Genomic DNA, 17,382 nt, shown 5'->3' on the forward strand with positions numbered 1-17,382 from the left:
TATGGTTTACATTAAAATTGTCAAATAATGTGTCATTTTCAAAACTCCTAGGATCTGCAACCAGAAATGCCAGGAATTTCACATTGTAAAAGGCTATATATCATAAGTATCAAAAGCAACATTTTAAAATAAGGACTTAAATATGTCTTTAGCTCATGATTTTAATAAGTTTTGTGGGTTTTTTTGTAGTATGCAAGAGTTAATAGTTCAGGCAGACTAATACTTGTGAAAGCTTCGTATCTGATTTAGTCACTTCAACTAAAACAGAATTGAGATCCGCCCTCCTCATTCCTAGGGTCACTATTTAAAGAATTTTTGTGTTGCTTCCGGAAAGACAGGAAAAAGTATCAGGTTTCAGGCAGTAAAAACTCACTGAGTTTCTGGATATGCTATTTACAAGGTATAATATGAGAAATTTTTTCTTCTTTTAAAAACACATTTTCCCTAATTATAAACTCATTGAAGATTTTGGAAAACATGGAAAGAAAAGTTTTTAATCTTAAAAAACTTCCTATCTTATGACTTTAGGTAATTTCAATAAATGTCAGTATATTTCCTTCTAATTCTTTCTTTTCCTATGAATATTTATGGTTATTTTCTGTAGTTTTCTGTTTTTTATTTTAAAAAGTTTATGTCATATATCATTTATACACTATTTTGATGCCTGCTTTTCTAATATATATTTTGGATATTTATAAGAAATATTTTCAGTGTGTATAACTCATCTTTTATCTTCTACAGAGTTTCTTCATCTTTTCAAAGCTGTTCCTAGTTCTAATATTGGAAAGATGGATTGATAAGAAAATATCAAAAGAATTGCACAGAGCACTGTATTTAAATATCTTCTGTAAAATGAAAAGAAAAAAGAGCATTTACGAGAAAAACTAAATGTATATATATGTGTAGAGGATAATGAAAAGGCGGTGATCATGTTAACCTTTAACAGTATGGGAACCCCTACTCTATAAACCAAGCAGCCTTACGAAAATGATACAGCAATTCTTTCATAATGTTCATCTTTGTGCATTTTAACAGCTAAGATTTACTATTTCTCAAAACTCTACTTTAAAAACACCTTGGTATAGAAAAGTATAATATCTATCTAGCCTACTTACAGGTTACAGAGGTTTGTAAGCTATTCAGCAAAAATTTTCAGTACCACCAAGGAATACTCCATGTTAAAAGATAGACTTTCCAAGTCCAAAAAACTTGGTGGAAAATGTTAAGATTAAAAGTCACCTTAAGACTCTTACTTTTTAGAGAAGCATATTGCAATTTGGAATCCAGTGCAAGGATCAGCACTGAAAGTAGAATAAAAATATAATAAAAGTCATGTATTCTAGAATTAGTTTCTAAGAAAAGTCCATTAAATATTCATTATCAAAGAACACTGGTATAGCAGTATAAAAAGTATTAAATTGTTCTGGAGGGCAATTCTGGGAACTAAAAAAAAAAAACAGATTCTTATCTGATCCAATCATTTTCAGAGAGCTAGAAATATTATCAGGAATTGACATATTAAATGATTTTAGAAGCCAGACTACTAGATCTTTCACATTTCTGAAAGATGCATTACATATCAACAAATGGAAAGAAATCTGACTTATCACGCAGAGAGAAGGGTGATAAACAATTTTCATATTTTTTCAAATAGCATAAATAACAAAAGGATTTGAGTAGTAGTGTTGAAATGCAAGAATTTATCTCAACTTGGAATTCCAAGTTAATAAGGAGGCAATTATAAGACTTTAAATGAAAAAATTCTAACTAGGTTTTGTTAAAATAAGCAGTATAAATAATTCTTTCCAACATTTGGCAACGGTTTATTTAAAATGATTTTAGAAGCACTATAAATATCATACCTGGAAATTTGTCCTTAGAAAATAATAAGAAAAATTATATATACAAATATACCCACAGCAATTACACACAAGAGGGTAATAAATCAATGTGGTCATTATTAAACTACATAGGACTTGAGAAACATTTTATTCTTACATTTACTTTTTCAGACTGAGTTGTCTCTTCTACCACTTAAGAGCTGAAAATCCATTACACAATCACTTTGAATTTTCTTCATCCAAGTTTGTTTGAGATGAATGTGGGTTGTTTTTTCTTTTGGGGGGGGTGTGGTATAAGAGCAGTTGTTTCCCTGTAAATAATTATCATGACAAAATAGAGTGTGTAAAAGAAAAGTAATGGCAGCCTGTAGGGTAAATGGAGCAGAGATGTAAACAACATTCATTTAATAAATGTATTTTTAAAAGTAAAAATAAAAACCAAAAAAATTACATAATAAGTCTATTTGAAACACTTTAGAACTTACATAAATCATTGCTTATTTGATTTTATAGGTATGTGTATATGTGGCAAAAAGCATGAAGAGAACAAAACTAACAAAAAGCACACATTTTTCCTTTAATTTCTTTAAGGATCTATTTTTAACAAAGATATGAAATTAGAATTTGTGTTTTTTTATTTTTACTTTTATTTTACTTTTATTTTTACTACTCAAACATTGATGAGATTATTCCATGAAAACACAATTTTCTTCCTATTAAAAGAAAATTATAAACACTGAGATTCTTTAATGGTTGCAGTTTACAAGGTCAAGTTCTTATGCTAGGGTAGAGGTCGTTCCTCTCTAACCGAAGGACAGTTTTTTAAAGAAATGATTTTAATTTTTTCAACCATTATCATAAAACTTTATTATTTTGTTTACAAAAGTTAATAGCAACAAAGCTTTTGTGCTTAATAATAAATTTGAGGGGAGCCAAGGGCCAGAATTAAGTAAATATTCTAATGACATTACATTTTATTTTTAATAGATTTAACAAAGTTCCCTTCTTGGAATTATACTTTAATAATAAGTACAGAGAAATTATTTTTTACAGAAGTATTTTTATTTGATAATCACAATTTAAATATTAAATATGTTTAGATAATGAGAGCTAAAGGTAGTATTTTACCTACCAAAAAAGTTTATAACTAATCATTCAACTGATACCATCTTTACCTTCTACTTTGGCTAGATGATAAGAAAACAAGTTTTATTTCTCCAACTCACAAACCATTTCAGTTTTTAGTAAATACAGAGAAAGACAGTATGCCTTCTAAAGTCTCAGATTAAAGTACTATTAACATTTATATCATCACTGAAATACTTGAAGACAAATGATTTCTAACAGTTTACTGATATTCCTGCTGAAAACTTTTGTTAATATTTAATTATTTAATTCTTTAACTGGGTACATTCAAATCTGAAATTTCTCATCTAGTATTAATGTTGGTAAATTATGACTGCCATTCCCTGATGCTTCTTATCCAAGAATAAGTAAACCAAGTCTCTTTTATACCTTGTTAACAGTGTTTGAGATATTTGAATAGGGGCTATAAAATCTGCTAAGGTGCATCAGGGAATATTGATAGTGTAGTCGTTAAAAGCACAGACTCTGGACTTAAGACTACCTGTATTAGAATCCTGGCGATACCACCTACTGGTTGTGTGGCCTTGGACTTAACCTCTCTGAGCCTCAAGTTTCCTTATCTGTAAAACAGGATTGATATTACTACTTACTTCAAAGGGCTGGGGGGAGGATTAAATGAAATGTGTGATGTACTTAAATGTGACTGGCAAATAATGATGTCCATGGAAGTGTTAGCTACTATTATGGTGAGAGTGATCTTATCATATGAACTAGAAGAATTTTTTCCCAGAAAAATGATTACTGTAACATGTGTACAATACCCTTATTTACAAGCACACGCATCCACTCACACAAAAGCTATCCAACTAAGAAGAAATGGCCTTTTCCAAATATTCCAGTTAATATTTTCCACTTACTCATCTTGACTATGTTCAAGTTTTTAAATCATCTTAAATCATTCTGTTATAGGTGGCATTCATTGTGTTCAAATACACTGTATTTCAAATACAGTAATTAAGACAGTATGGTGCTGGTGAAAGAACAATAGATCAGAAAAGGCAAGCAGATCAATAAAACAGAATAGGGAGCCAAAAAATAGACTCATATATAGTCAACTTATCTTTGACAAAGGAACAAAGGAAATACAAGAGGAAAAAAAATGGTTCACATAGTGTTTGAACTACTGGACACCCACTTGTAAAGAAATGAATCTAGACACAGACTTCATACCCTTCACAAAAAATAACTCAAAATGGATCACAGACCTAAATGGAAAATGATAAAACTCCTAAAATAGAGGAAAAAAATCTATATGACATTGGTTTTGGCAATGCTTTTTATTAAAAAATATGATAACAAAGGCACAGTTCATGAAAGAAAGAGTTAATAGGCTGGATTTCATTAAAATTAAAATTTTCTACTGAAAAAGACACTGATAGAAGGATGAAAAGACAAACCATAGACAGGAAGAAGATATTTCAAAAGATATATCTAGTAAAGGATTGTTATCCAAAATACATAAATAACTCTCAAAACTCAACAATAAGAAAAGAAACAACTCAGTTTAAAAGATTAGTTAACATTTTTTAGACCTTAACAAACACCTTAACACATATGTCATCAAAGAAGATATACAGATGGCAAATAAGCATATAAAAATGTGAAAGTCGCTCAGTTGTGTCTGACTCTTTGCGATCCCATGGACAGTCCATGGAATTCTCCAGGCCAGAATACTGGAGTGGGTAGCCTTTCCCTTCTCCAGGGGGACCTTCCCAACCCAAGGATCGAACCCAGGTCTCCCACATTGCAGGCAGATTCTTTACCAGCTGAGCCATAAAGGAAGCCCAAGAATACTGGAGTGGGTAGCCTATCCCTTCTCCAGTGGATCTTCCCGACCCAGGAATTAAACCGGGGTCTCCTGCATTGCAGGTGGACTCTTTACCTGAGCTATCAGGGAAGCCCTAAGCATATAAAGATGCTTCATAATGTACATCATCAGTTCAGTTCAATCGCTCAGTCACGTCTGACTCTTTGCGACCCCATGAATTGCAGCACGCCAGGCCTCCCTGTCCACCACCAACTCCTGGGGTTCACTCAGACTCACGTCCATCGAGTCAGTGATGCCATCCAGCCATCTTATCCTCTGTCGTCCCCATTCTCCTCCTGCCCCTAGTCCCTCCCAGCATCAAGAGTCTTTTCCAATGAGTCAACTCTTCGCATGAGGTGGCCAAAGTATTGGAGTTTCAGTTTCAGCATCAGTTTCAGCTTCAGCATCTCCTTGCAGTCCAAGGGACTCTCAAGAGTCTTCTCCAACACCACAGTTCAAAAGCAATATCATCAGGGAAATGCAAATTAAAACAATAAAATACACACCTATTAGAATGGCCAAAATTCAGAACTCTGGCAATACCAATGCTGGCATAGAATAGCTACTCTCTTTCAGTGCCGGTAGGCATGTCTTCTACTTTGAAAGACGGTTTGGTGATTTCTTACAAAACTAAAATACATTTATTGTGTGATCTGGCAATCATATTCCTTGGTATTCCTCCGAAGAGCTGAAAACCAATGTCCACACAAAAACCTGCACATGAATGTTTATACCAGCTTTATTCATAATTGCCAAAACGTGGATGCAATGTCCTTCAGTAGGTGAATAAACTGTGGTAAAATTCCATTCAGACAATGGAACATTATTCAGCACTAAAAGAATTGACTTTCTCAAAATAAAATAAATTTAAAAATAAGAAAATTAAAAGAAATTATCCATCAAGCCATGTAAAAACATGGAGGAAACAAATGCATATTACTAAATGAAGAAGCCAGTCTGAAAAGGCTACATGCTATATATTATTTTCAAAAAAGGAAAACTATGGAGACAATAAAAAGATCAGCTGTTGCCAAGGGTTAGTGGGAAAGGAAGGATAAATAGGTGGGGTACAGAGGATTTTAAAGTGATGAAACTACTCAGTATGATACTGAACGGTAGGCACATGTCAATATATACATTTGTCCAAACTCACAAAATATACACCACCAAGAGTGAAAACTAATGTAAATTATGGACTCTGGGTGATAATACTTTATCAGTATAAATTCATCAGGCTACCCTGGTAGCTCAGCTGGTAAAGAATCCACCTGTAATGCAGGAAACCCCGTTTCGATTCCTAGGTCAGGAAGACTGTCTGGAGAAGGGATAGGCTACCCACTCTGGTATTCTTGGGCTTCCCTGGTGGCTCAGTCAGTAAAGAATGCACCTGCAATGCAAGATTGAGACCTGGGTTTGATCCCTGGGTTGAGAAGATGCCCTGGAGGAGGGCATGGCAACCCACTCCAGTATTCTTACCTAGAGAATCCCCATGGACAGAGGAGCCTGGCAGGCTATAGTCCATAGGGTCACAAAGAATTGGATACAACTAACTGACTAAGCACACACAGCATAAGTTCATCAGTTGTAAACATATGTTCCATCTAGTGGGAGATGTTGATAATGCAGGGGGGTGCTATGCATGTGTAGAGGCAGGAGGTATATGGGAAAATTCTGTATTTCTGTACCTTCCATTCAGTTGTGCTGTGAACCTAAAACTGACCTAAGAAAAGGAAGTTGTTATTTATAACAATTTAAAAATAACTGGATAAAAAGTTCAGTGTTCACTTTTTAAAATATATATCTTTGATTTTAGAGTCAGATTTTAGTCTTAATTTATGTTGCTGCTTCATATACTTCAATCATTCTATATTACTTGAAAGATGCCTTGAGAAAACTATTATCACTGAATTTTCAACTATTAGTGGACTAGCATAAAGGGACTACAAATGTCTAAAGAGTAAGTCAAATAATAAAGACCTTAAAAAAAAGAAAAGCAAAAATAAATAAAGACCTTCATGTTGAAGTACAGCAGAAACCAACTGTAAAGTAATCAGAAACCAAATGTAAAGTAATCATCCTCCAATTAACAATAAATTTTAAAAAAAAGAAAATAAAGACCTAAGGATTTCAATGCTTGGTTCCTACTCTCAGCTCTGCCATTTAATAGGTAATTTAGCAAGTCATTTAATTTCTCTGAATTCCTGACAAAAGTTACTGTGAGAATCAGATAATATACACGAAAGCACTAAAATTTATACAATGACCTATATTTATCAATTGTTTTCATTATTTTAAGCTATACAAACTATTCTGCTACTACTTGGAGGTCTACTGACTAATCGTCTCTTCACTGAGGAAATTTTACTTAGTATAAAGCATTAGAGTAACTACCAGAATCATCCCCAAAGAACTCAGGCATCCTCTAAGATCATGCCCCTTACCATGTTCCCTTTTCAGACCTTTATCTCTGAATTTTAGCCTCTTAATCAATGTTTTTTAAAAAAACTGTTCTATGTCTTCCCTTTAATAATAATTATATGTTTACAGTTTATCAAACACTACCATGTGCTTTCTCATATGTAATCTATATACAGGCATACACATCTGATATTGAAACTAGTGATAAGATTTCAAAGAGCTTTTCAATAGTTATCAATCTAATAGTGATTTAAGATATTTCTAACAACAGGTAAATAGACACTGTTCCAATATTAATATAAACAATATTATTTGGCTTCCCAGGTGGCACTAGTGATAAAAGAACCTGCCTGCCAATGCAGTAGACATTAGACACTCAGGTTTGATCCTTGGGTTTGGAAGATGCCCTGGAGGAGGGCATGGCCACCTACTAAAGTATTCTTGCGTGAAGAATCCCATGGACAGAGGAGCCTTGCAGGCTACAGTCCATAGGGTCACAAAGAGTCGAACACGACTGAAGCAACTTAGTAGGCACACGAGGAGTACTACTAGGCTGTGTCTGTTCTAATATTTGGCCCTCGTTTTAGATAATACCTAAATAATTACATATAATCAAACTACTGGCCATCTAATATATTTTACCTCTGCATTTTATACTTTCCTAAAATGCCTTCAAGCATTGAGGCATCATTATCATAGATTTCTTACAGAAAGCTGCTTGTGAGTTTGAAATTTGGATTCTATAATCTCATTCTTGTGGAATGAACATAAGGTATAATACCTAAAAATCTTGTCATGGTTATAAATGTAACTTTAGGAAAAAAATTAAAATATTTTGAAAAGATTCATTTCTTACTACATCCCGGTTACAAAACAGAAAATTTAAACTAAAAGCAAGTATCTTTAAGACATTAAACAATCATCTACTTTAAATTGTTCTAGAAACCCTGTTTTTTTTCTTAACTCTAAATGTCCTTCTTTGGGTAATTACAGTAATTTGGACTCATATTTGGAATTAGATAGTCAACAGAAGTACTGGAGTGCCCATTTTATAGTATCTGATGGGTACTACACTTGTTTTCAAAGATGGATATGGGAATTCCCTAGTGCTCAGGTGGTTAAGAATCTGCCTGCCAATGCAGGTGACAGTTTTGATCCCTGGTCTGGGGAAGATTCCACATGCCCATGTGCTTATTAAGCCCATGTGCCCTAGAGCCTGTGCTTGGCAAAGAGAAGCTATTGTAGTGAGACACCCACACATGGAAACTAGAGAGTAGTCCTTGCTCAATGAAACTAGAGAAAACCCAAGTTCAGCAATGGAGACCCAGTGCAACCAAAAATAAATTAATTTTTAAAAATCTAAGATTATAAAACAATAAATAAAAATTATACTAAAAATTTGGCACTAAGGTAGGTAGCAGCTTGACTAGAGGAAAAGCAGCAAGCCTGGGTATCATGCTTTAAAAGACATAATGCATTCAGAAGCTAACGGGCTGGTAAGGAATTCGTAATGACCTCTTCAATTGTTATTAAGAAGAGATGTATTCAGCTCTCATCATCTTTTCCATTTCCATTCCCCATGTACAAATCCGTACATATCTCAAGTCTATAGCTAGCAATCAAATTAAATAGTTTGATACAAAGACCATAAACAATTAAAAGCTAAATGGTGTTATGTAACTAAAACAGGAGTAAAGGGGCCCTTGAGGCACAGAAGAAAGAGCATCAGAGTTGGAATGAGAGAATTTGGTTCCAGTATTCTTAGTTGTGTTATTTAGTGTCTATGCAAACTTCTGGAAAAATCAGGTATTATTCCCTTATTCTCCAAAATGAGTAACATCATCCACCTCACTAGACTGACATATAGAATGAGAAAATATGGAAAGGGCTTTTAAAAGGAAAACACTATACAAATGTTAATTATATGCTCACTCTGGACAGAGTGGTGGGGATGAAAAAGAAAAAATGTTTCATTTTTCAGGGAAAAAAATGTGTTTCAGAAAAATGTGAGCAGTATCTTCAAAGATTATTATAATTTAGAAAGAAAGGAAGGGGAAGGGTTTGTGATTTGGACCAAGAATTCAAAGCCCAGAAGAAAAAGCATAAAATTATTCATCAGATTAAATGATAAGATTTAGGAAGGCTCACTTTAAGAAGCTGACACAAAGAAGTTATGATCAGATTGTGAGAAAGTTTTAAATGTCAATTTTTTTACCTAATGACTGCTCCTTTATGACTGCTCCTAATGACTGTTTCAAAAAGTGCTATTTCCATAGGTCTTTGAAATAAACTTTGGGCTTCCCTTGTGGCTCAGCTGGTAAAGAATCCACCTGCAATGCGGGAGACCTGGGTTTGATCCCTGGGTTGGGAAAATCCCCTGGAGAAAGGAAAGGCTACCCACTCCAGTATTCTGGCCTGGAGAATTCCATGGACTTCTCCATGGTACATGGGGTTGCAGAGTTGGACATGACTGAGCAACCTTCACTTTCACTTTGAAATAAACTATTTCAAACCTTGTTTCCTATCTTAAGTGTCAATTTACTTTGAAGCTAGTGAAATGACTTTTTTAGTTCTCTTAGTAAGTTAGTGAAATTATCTTAGTTCTCTTACTAAGGTAAAAAGTTTCATTAATATTTGTAAGCTTCCAAAAACACCAGGAAAAGATGTCAAACTAACATTAAAAGTTTGATAGGAACAAGAGACTTATCAATCATAATTCTCCTTGGACTACTGTCTATGCCACCTAAATTTCCCAGTATTTTAATCACTATAGTTATATTAGTAATCCCCAAGTTCTCAAATTTTGATTTTTCCAAGTTTTGATTCCATCATTGCTTTTTTACAAGTTTTTTACAATAGTTTTCCCAGCACTATAATAGAATGTATCCATTCAAATTTACCACTTTAACAGTCTTTACCCAAAAAAAGACAATAAAATTTAAAAAAATTTAAGTATATACCCTTTAAAAAATAAATAAAATGGCTTTAATGTTTATTAAAAAAAATAGTAGTGTTATCTGCAGATACTCAGGTATAAGAAATATTCCACACTTTTCAAGAAAGCATTTCCCTTTGGGAAATATAGAATTGATTTTATTCTGTGGTAATATTAAAATGTTTCCTAATAAAATAGCCCAAAAATAACTTGCCCTTCTTTCCAACCCTCTTTTACAAGAAGTCACTGAAAAACTTACCACAGGGCTAGAGAATAGACAGTGGGCTAATCTCATACTTTCCTAATTTTTTAGCATTAAAGAGTTCTGGGACTTCCCTGGTGGTCTAGTGATTGGGACTATGCACTTCAACTGCAGGGAGCGTGGGTTCAATCCCTGGTTGAGGAACTGAGACCCACTTGCCACACAGTGCAGTCAAAAATTACAAAAAGAAGAATCAAAGTGTTCTGTACAGTATTTTTCAATACTGAATCAGAAAGTAAAAAAAGCTACAGAATTTCTTGGTCACTTTAAATGGGTCTTGTAAACTGGTATTTGATTATGTTGAAAGATCACATAATTTACAGCACTGCTGTCTAGCAGCAAGCTACAAATAAAGTGAGTTACAAATGAAAGCCACATATGTAATTAATAATCTTATAATCCACATTTTAATAAAAGAAATGTGAAATTTTAATATTTTAACTCAATAAATGTAAGATATACACTACAACATATAGTCAACATAAAAATTATCAATAAGACATTTTACAGTTCTTTTTTGTTGTATTAAGTCTTCAGAATAATCCAGTGTGAATTTTACATTTATATAACATCTCAATTCAGTGAGCCACATTTCAGGTACTTTGCTTCACATGGCTAGTGGCTACTGTATTAGACAGTGTAGATCTGAGGTTTGTTCTAATTACCAGTGCTATGATTCAACTTTTCAGAAACCTTAACCTATGAACTTAAATATATCATATATACACATCTCTTACATGCACATTTGGGGAAAACAAAATCTGAACAGGTGAATACTAAAGAGAAGTTCATTTTGGGGAATTCCTTAGTGGTCCAGTGGTTAGGACTCTGCTTGGGGAACTAAAATTCCACAAGCCACACTGCATGGCCAAATAAAATTTAAAAATAAGTTTATTTTTACTTATAAAACAGTATCCCAGTGCTGACTTCAGTTGTATATTAATTGGCATAACACAGAGAAGATTATTATAGCCCTTGCCCAAGGAAATATGCATATTCATAAGGCATTTTACATTTTTAAAAAAGATAGGAGGGGAATTCCCTGGAATTCCAGTGGTTAGGAGTCTGAGATTTTACTGCTGAGGGCCCAGGTTCATGGTTGGGAAAGTAGGATCCCACAAGCCACCCTGGCATGGCCCCCCAAAAAAAAGATAAATATGTGAAGTGATGGATGTATCAATTAGAGGGGAGTAATAGTAATCCTTTCACAACGTATACATATATCAATTTTCACAGTGTACACTTTAAATATCTTACAATATTGTCAATTATATCTCAATAAAGTTAAAAAGCAAAGCATCTCATTTTTCATCTACAAAAAATGACTTTTTTGTGAGAATTTTTTCAAAGGAATACTTTACTTTTAGGATAAAGTAGTGGGAATTGTTCTGTTTACACATGCTCCCTCAGTATATGCTTTCACAATGTTAAAAGTAAAAGCAACACTGGGAAATGAGGAATTTATGTGATTTTTATTCTTTTCTAGAGTTTCTCCTCTCACAGGTAGCTAGGGAAGGCATCATAGTCACCTGGTAAACTTAGTTGGCTGGTCAGAGAGGTAGTCTGTGGAAAAGTGAAACCAACAGCTCCTCAGGGTAAGACAAGCACTAGAGAGAAAAAAAAAAAAAAGATGCAGCACAGAGGTAAGGCAGGAGAGGAGAGGATAAGCTGCTGCTTTGCCAAACTATTAGACTCTGGCAAGACTGCAATAAGCTTATTATTTGGCAAGTTTGTTTAGCTCTCCAACTTTTTATAACTCAATAAAATGATTTATTTTAAATTTAAAACAGTACCTAACCTTAACTACGAAATATCTTTATGTGCTGCATCTGTAAAGGCAGAAATAATTAAACCACTGCCACTGTGGAAACTAAAATATGATTCAAAGACTTCACTGAAACCTAGCAAATAGTACTAAAGACATGTATAAAATAAGCCAACCTATTCTATAGTATTCACCAACTGCTATAAAATTAGGCCATTAATTGCTTAACTCCAAATACAATGAGCCCAAAGTACTGTAACTGCTTAAAGGAAGAAAAAGAAGTAGGATTTCAAGAATAATTTAATTTTAAATGGACTGGATTTAATGTTTGAGTTTTTAATATTTTAAAATACAGCCTTTTTATTTTCTAGGCTAAAGCAGCAAGTCAAGGCAACTGTTCAGTTCAGCTCAGTCACTCAGTCTTCTTGACTCTTTGCGACCCCACGGACTATAGCACGCCAGGCTTCCCTGTCCATCACCAACTCCCGGAGCCTACTCTGGCAACAGTTACTGAAATCAAAACAATTTTGGTCATGATCCCTCCCCTTACAAATATAAACATAAAATAGTACCTACTGTCTACTGCTGCTTTCCCCATACAGTAGCAGAGACTGTGGCCCATAAAACTTACTGTGTGGCCCTAAAGAGAAAATGTTTGCCAACCCCTGCTTTATATAAATTATTCTTTGACTGGAGGCAGAGGGCAAGCTAAAACAGCAGTGAACACAATAAAAGCCTATTAAATCTAGCAAAATTTTTAAAATAACATAGTTTTCACTATAAACACTTAGCTTATAAAATGTCAGCCTGGCGATGGTAAAATAAAACTTGTAAACTAAAATTCTCAACCTGGGCATGTTTGCTAAAGGGAACATATAAGAAAACTTAGGGTAGGGAGGTGAGATGTTTATCAGAAGAGGGACATGTATTTTAGAAGTTTCACAATACTTTAATAATCATACCTCTATATTGTCCAGCTTGATCTAACTCATCAATCCTAGCCATAAATGAAAAGTCAAATTTACGCTATCTCATTATTTACCATAGTTACATTCTATAAACCTGCATAACACTGAATTAGCAAATACTGAATCATTGCCCCTAAGGGAAATGCTACATTAAGTCAACTCATCAACACATAACCTTTTTTCATGTGTGTTCCTGTATAAAGACCGTTTATTACAAAACTGAACTCATGGTCAAATAGCACTTTAACTCCTACCTGAATGAAGCTTATTTTAACACATGTATTCCCTCCATAAGGCACATCACAGCTTTCTTGTGCTTAGTGGGAACATCAGCTAGCACTTCAGTACGACACTGAAATATCTCTTTAAACAGTAAAATTTTTTTAAAAAAGCACAAAAATGCAAAAACACACTAAATACACTACAAAGACTTGTTCATGAGAGCTGAAATAAGGTTAAGGCCTTATTGGAAATCAGCTGTGAACAAAGACTCAATTTTTTTGCTGCTCTGCTCATGCACATGCACATGACCAGGAAAAGCGCCCTGAGCACTCACTTCAGGGTTATAAATAAATTTTAGTGAGTGCTCAAACTGCAAGAATTGGTGGATAATGAAGGATCAACTGTGTAATGATGGACTACTACTGATAACTAAATTATGATCAGTTAAAAATTACTTTTAATGAACAGCAAAATGAATACTACATAATCACCCAAAGTAATGTCTTTTATGTAATACTTCTTTAGTATGTATAAATCAAGTGATGTGTGTATGTGTGTGTATTTTCCTCTTCTCCACAGTCAGTTTAGTACTACTTTGAGATTCAGTCTCTAATTGAGCAAATCAGACTCCCAACTTGGGTTAGGTTCCTCTGACCACAAGTTCCCACATTTTTCTCAGTATCTCTTTCACTTATCACAACTATGTAACCATCTGTTTGCCAAAACCCTACTCACTGGCTTATAGCCTCCTTACAGTATTTGTTGTTTTTTTAAGAACAATTTCACTAGTATAAGGCCTTACTATACATTGCTGTTCAATTCACTTCTACTGAGCAAACAATTCAATGAAATGAGAAATCACAAGGACCTAAAGTATGAAGACTATGATATAAAAAGGCAAGTGGGTAAATCTGATAGAAGTAGAATACACACAATTTACCAACCAACTTTATATTGGGAATTTGGAAAGACTTTAGATTGCCCTGTTTTTCTCTTCTTCTTCTTTCTGGCCATGTGGCTTGCAGTATCCTCCCCAACCAGGGACTGAACCCAGGCACCATCTATGAAAGCCCGGAATCATAACCATTAGGTCAAAGATGTGCAATGCTGGGCTACTAATGAACGTATAGAATATAGGAAGAGTAGATTTGAAGAAAAAGGTAAGTTCCATTTAGTTGCCTATAACCCCTTCATCTATGCTACTTCTATACTTGGAAAATTTTATTGCCTGATAAAACTGGATTCCTAAGTACTAGCTGTGTTGGAATAACTTGTTCCAACTATAATGTAAGATCATACAGAGAAATGTTTACTTTCTGACTCCCCAAAACCTGGCACAATATTTAATTGAATTTAATGTGGATGAAGATGTCCAGGAGACAGCTGGATATTCTAAACAGGCTTTTAGGAAAGAGGTCTTCGCTGGAGATAAAAATTTAGAAAAAATCATAACACAGGTGGTATTTTAAAAGATTAAAAGAATCACATTTGAGGGACTTCCCTGGCGGTCCTTGGTTAAGACTCCCCCATCCAATGTGTGTGTGTGTGGGGGGGGGGGGGGGCGCAGGGTGCAGGTTCGATCCCTGGTCAGGGAGCTAAAATTCCATATGCTTCATGGCCAAAAAGCAAAACATAAACCCAAAGCAATACTGTAACAAATTCAATAAAGAGTTTAAAAATGGTCCACACCAAAAGAATCTTAAAAAAAAAAAAAGAATAACATTTGAAAGAATCAAACACAGAATGCTTTGGGATACCAGTATTTAGGGGACACATCAATAAAGAGGAGAAAATGAAAAACACTAAGAAGTCATACTCAGAGATCAACCAGGTGAGAGTAGTTATGGCAGACCGTGCTGATTATGAACCAAACAGCCATTCCTATCTTCTTCCTGGAAAACAGATATCTAGCTTCCTCCAGAGTAATGAACCTTCAAGGAAGGTTGATGCCTCCCCCTGGCTCCTGGGGAATGACTAGTGGTTAGTCTAAGTCAATCATGTAATCACATTTCCTTTTGCCAGTGACTGGTGCACAGGTGGCCAATGAGATGCAAGGGAAATGCTCTGGGGGAGATTCTCTTCCCTATAAGTAGATACCTACCCAAGAGAAAACCCAGCATTGCCTATCTGCTTTGGGATAATTAAAATATTGTACCTGCTATCTTACAACCCTGAAAGTAAACATCTGTGACACAGTGAGAATGCTAGAGTAAAAAGAAAGCAAGAGGCTGGGTTGCATCCCTGAACCAATACTGGAATCATCTATAACTGGCCTTATTGTTAAAAGAAATTGTTACTTGGAGCTGAAAGCATTGTGATATCACTTGATATCACTGGTGTCCCAAAACCAAAAGGACAGTGTTTCATGAAGGATAAAGAAAAGTCAAGAAGGGTGACAGAAAAGTACTCACAAGAGAGCGATTTTGGTTTCAGTAGTTATAACTAATCATGGTAAGCACTCAGTCCTTAACTATGTGCAAGAATTATTCTAAAAACTTAATACATATGAACTGAACAGTAAGAGAGATATGAAATTGTAAATTTAAGCTTTTAAAGATAATCTGAGGGAAGAAGAGAGACTTGTAATAAAGTAGAGATAAGGAAGGTTTGGGGCTTCCAGGTGGCACAGAACCTGCCTGCCAATGCAGATATGAGACATGGGTTCAATCCCTGCCTTGGGAAGATATGCTGGAGAAGGGCATGGCAACCCACTCCAGTATTCTTGTCTGGAGAGTTCCTTGGATAGAGGAACCCGGCAGGCTGCAGTCCACTGGGTCACAAAAAGTCAGACACAACTGAAGCAACTTAGCAGCAACAGCACCAAATAAGTTAATTTTAAGATAGTAAAGAGAGGAAAAAAACAGGAAAATGAGAAATATAAAATACACACAAATAAGTAAGAAAAGAAATAATTGCCTAAGTAAAGTCTCAGAGGAGAGAGGAAGGTTTGAAATAGAGGAAACTGGAACAAACTCAGAAGTAAAGCTCTGAGATCAAGAGAAAATAAATAAAGAAAAAAATTATAAATCTGAAGGCAAGAGGATTAGGACATCCACAACTAAGGAGTTAAGAATAAAAGTAGGGCATTTGATGCAGAATGATGGTTTGACACAGCAGTTATGGGAACTAGGAAGGAAACTAACCAGAAACATGTAAAGGATTACTAAGTCTCACTGAGGACCCAGCCAAAACCAGAAACCATAAGATGAATCAACATTCATTTATTTCTTCATAAACATTTTAAGGATTTTCCATATGCCAAGGCACTTTACTAGGTGTTGGGGATAAATTAAGAACAAAAATCCCTGCGTCATGTACTTTACATTCTAATGAAGGCATAATTTAAAATATTTTTTAAATACTATATGGAATATTAGATAACAGTAGGTACTAAGGAAAATAAAGTGGAAAAGGGAAATAAGAGAATTTAAATTTTAGATGGGGTGGCCATAAATGGCTTCACCAAGAAAATAACATTTGCACTCTGACCTAAAAGAAGGAAAGGGGAAAGCAATATAAATATGGGGGTAGAACAAATACGGTAGAGGGAAATTTCAAGTACAAAAGCCTAGAAGTGAGGGAATGCCAGGAATCTTTGAGGCTTGATTATTTAAGAATGGTGAGGTAGGGGATTTCCCTGGTGGTCCAGTGGCTGAGAATCCATTGACCAATGGGAAAGACAAGGGCTTGATCCCTGATCCGGGAAGATCCCACGTGCCTCAGTGCAACTAAGCCTACGAGCCACAGCTACTGGGCCTGTGCGCCTAGAGCGTGTGCTCTGCAACAAGAGAGAAGCCATCGCAATGAGAAGCCCGTACACCACAACTAGAGAGTAGCTCCCACTCACCACTAGAGAAAGTCTGCATGCAGCAATGAAGACCCAGAACAGCCAAAAATAAATAAATTAAAAACAATTAGGGGGTGGGAGTGGTGAAGGAGTTGGGAAATGGTCAGAGAAATAACAGATGCCTAGATGGTGTTGAGCCTTGCAGGTCACTAAAGACTTTGACTTGAATTG

The 17,382-nt window shown here is 34.9% G+C and overlaps 1 pseudogene; it reads left to right on the plus strand.

Annotated features, from left to right (window-relative positions):
• The first annotated feature begins 11,331 nt into the window (after positions 1 to 11,331).
• LOC128045859 (uncharacterized) lies at positions 11,332 to 11,428 on the plus strand (annotated as a pseudogene).
• The last annotated feature ends 5,954 nt before the right edge of the window (positions 11,429 to 17,382 follow it).

Source organism: Budorcas taxicolor, chromosome 3, assembly GCF_023091745.1.
Source record: "Budorcas taxicolor isolate Tak-1 chromosome 3, Takin1.1, whole genome shotgun sequence".
NCBI classification, from domain to species: domain Eukaryota; kingdom Metazoa; phylum Chordata; class Mammalia; order Artiodactyla; family Bovidae; genus Budorcas; species Budorcas taxicolor.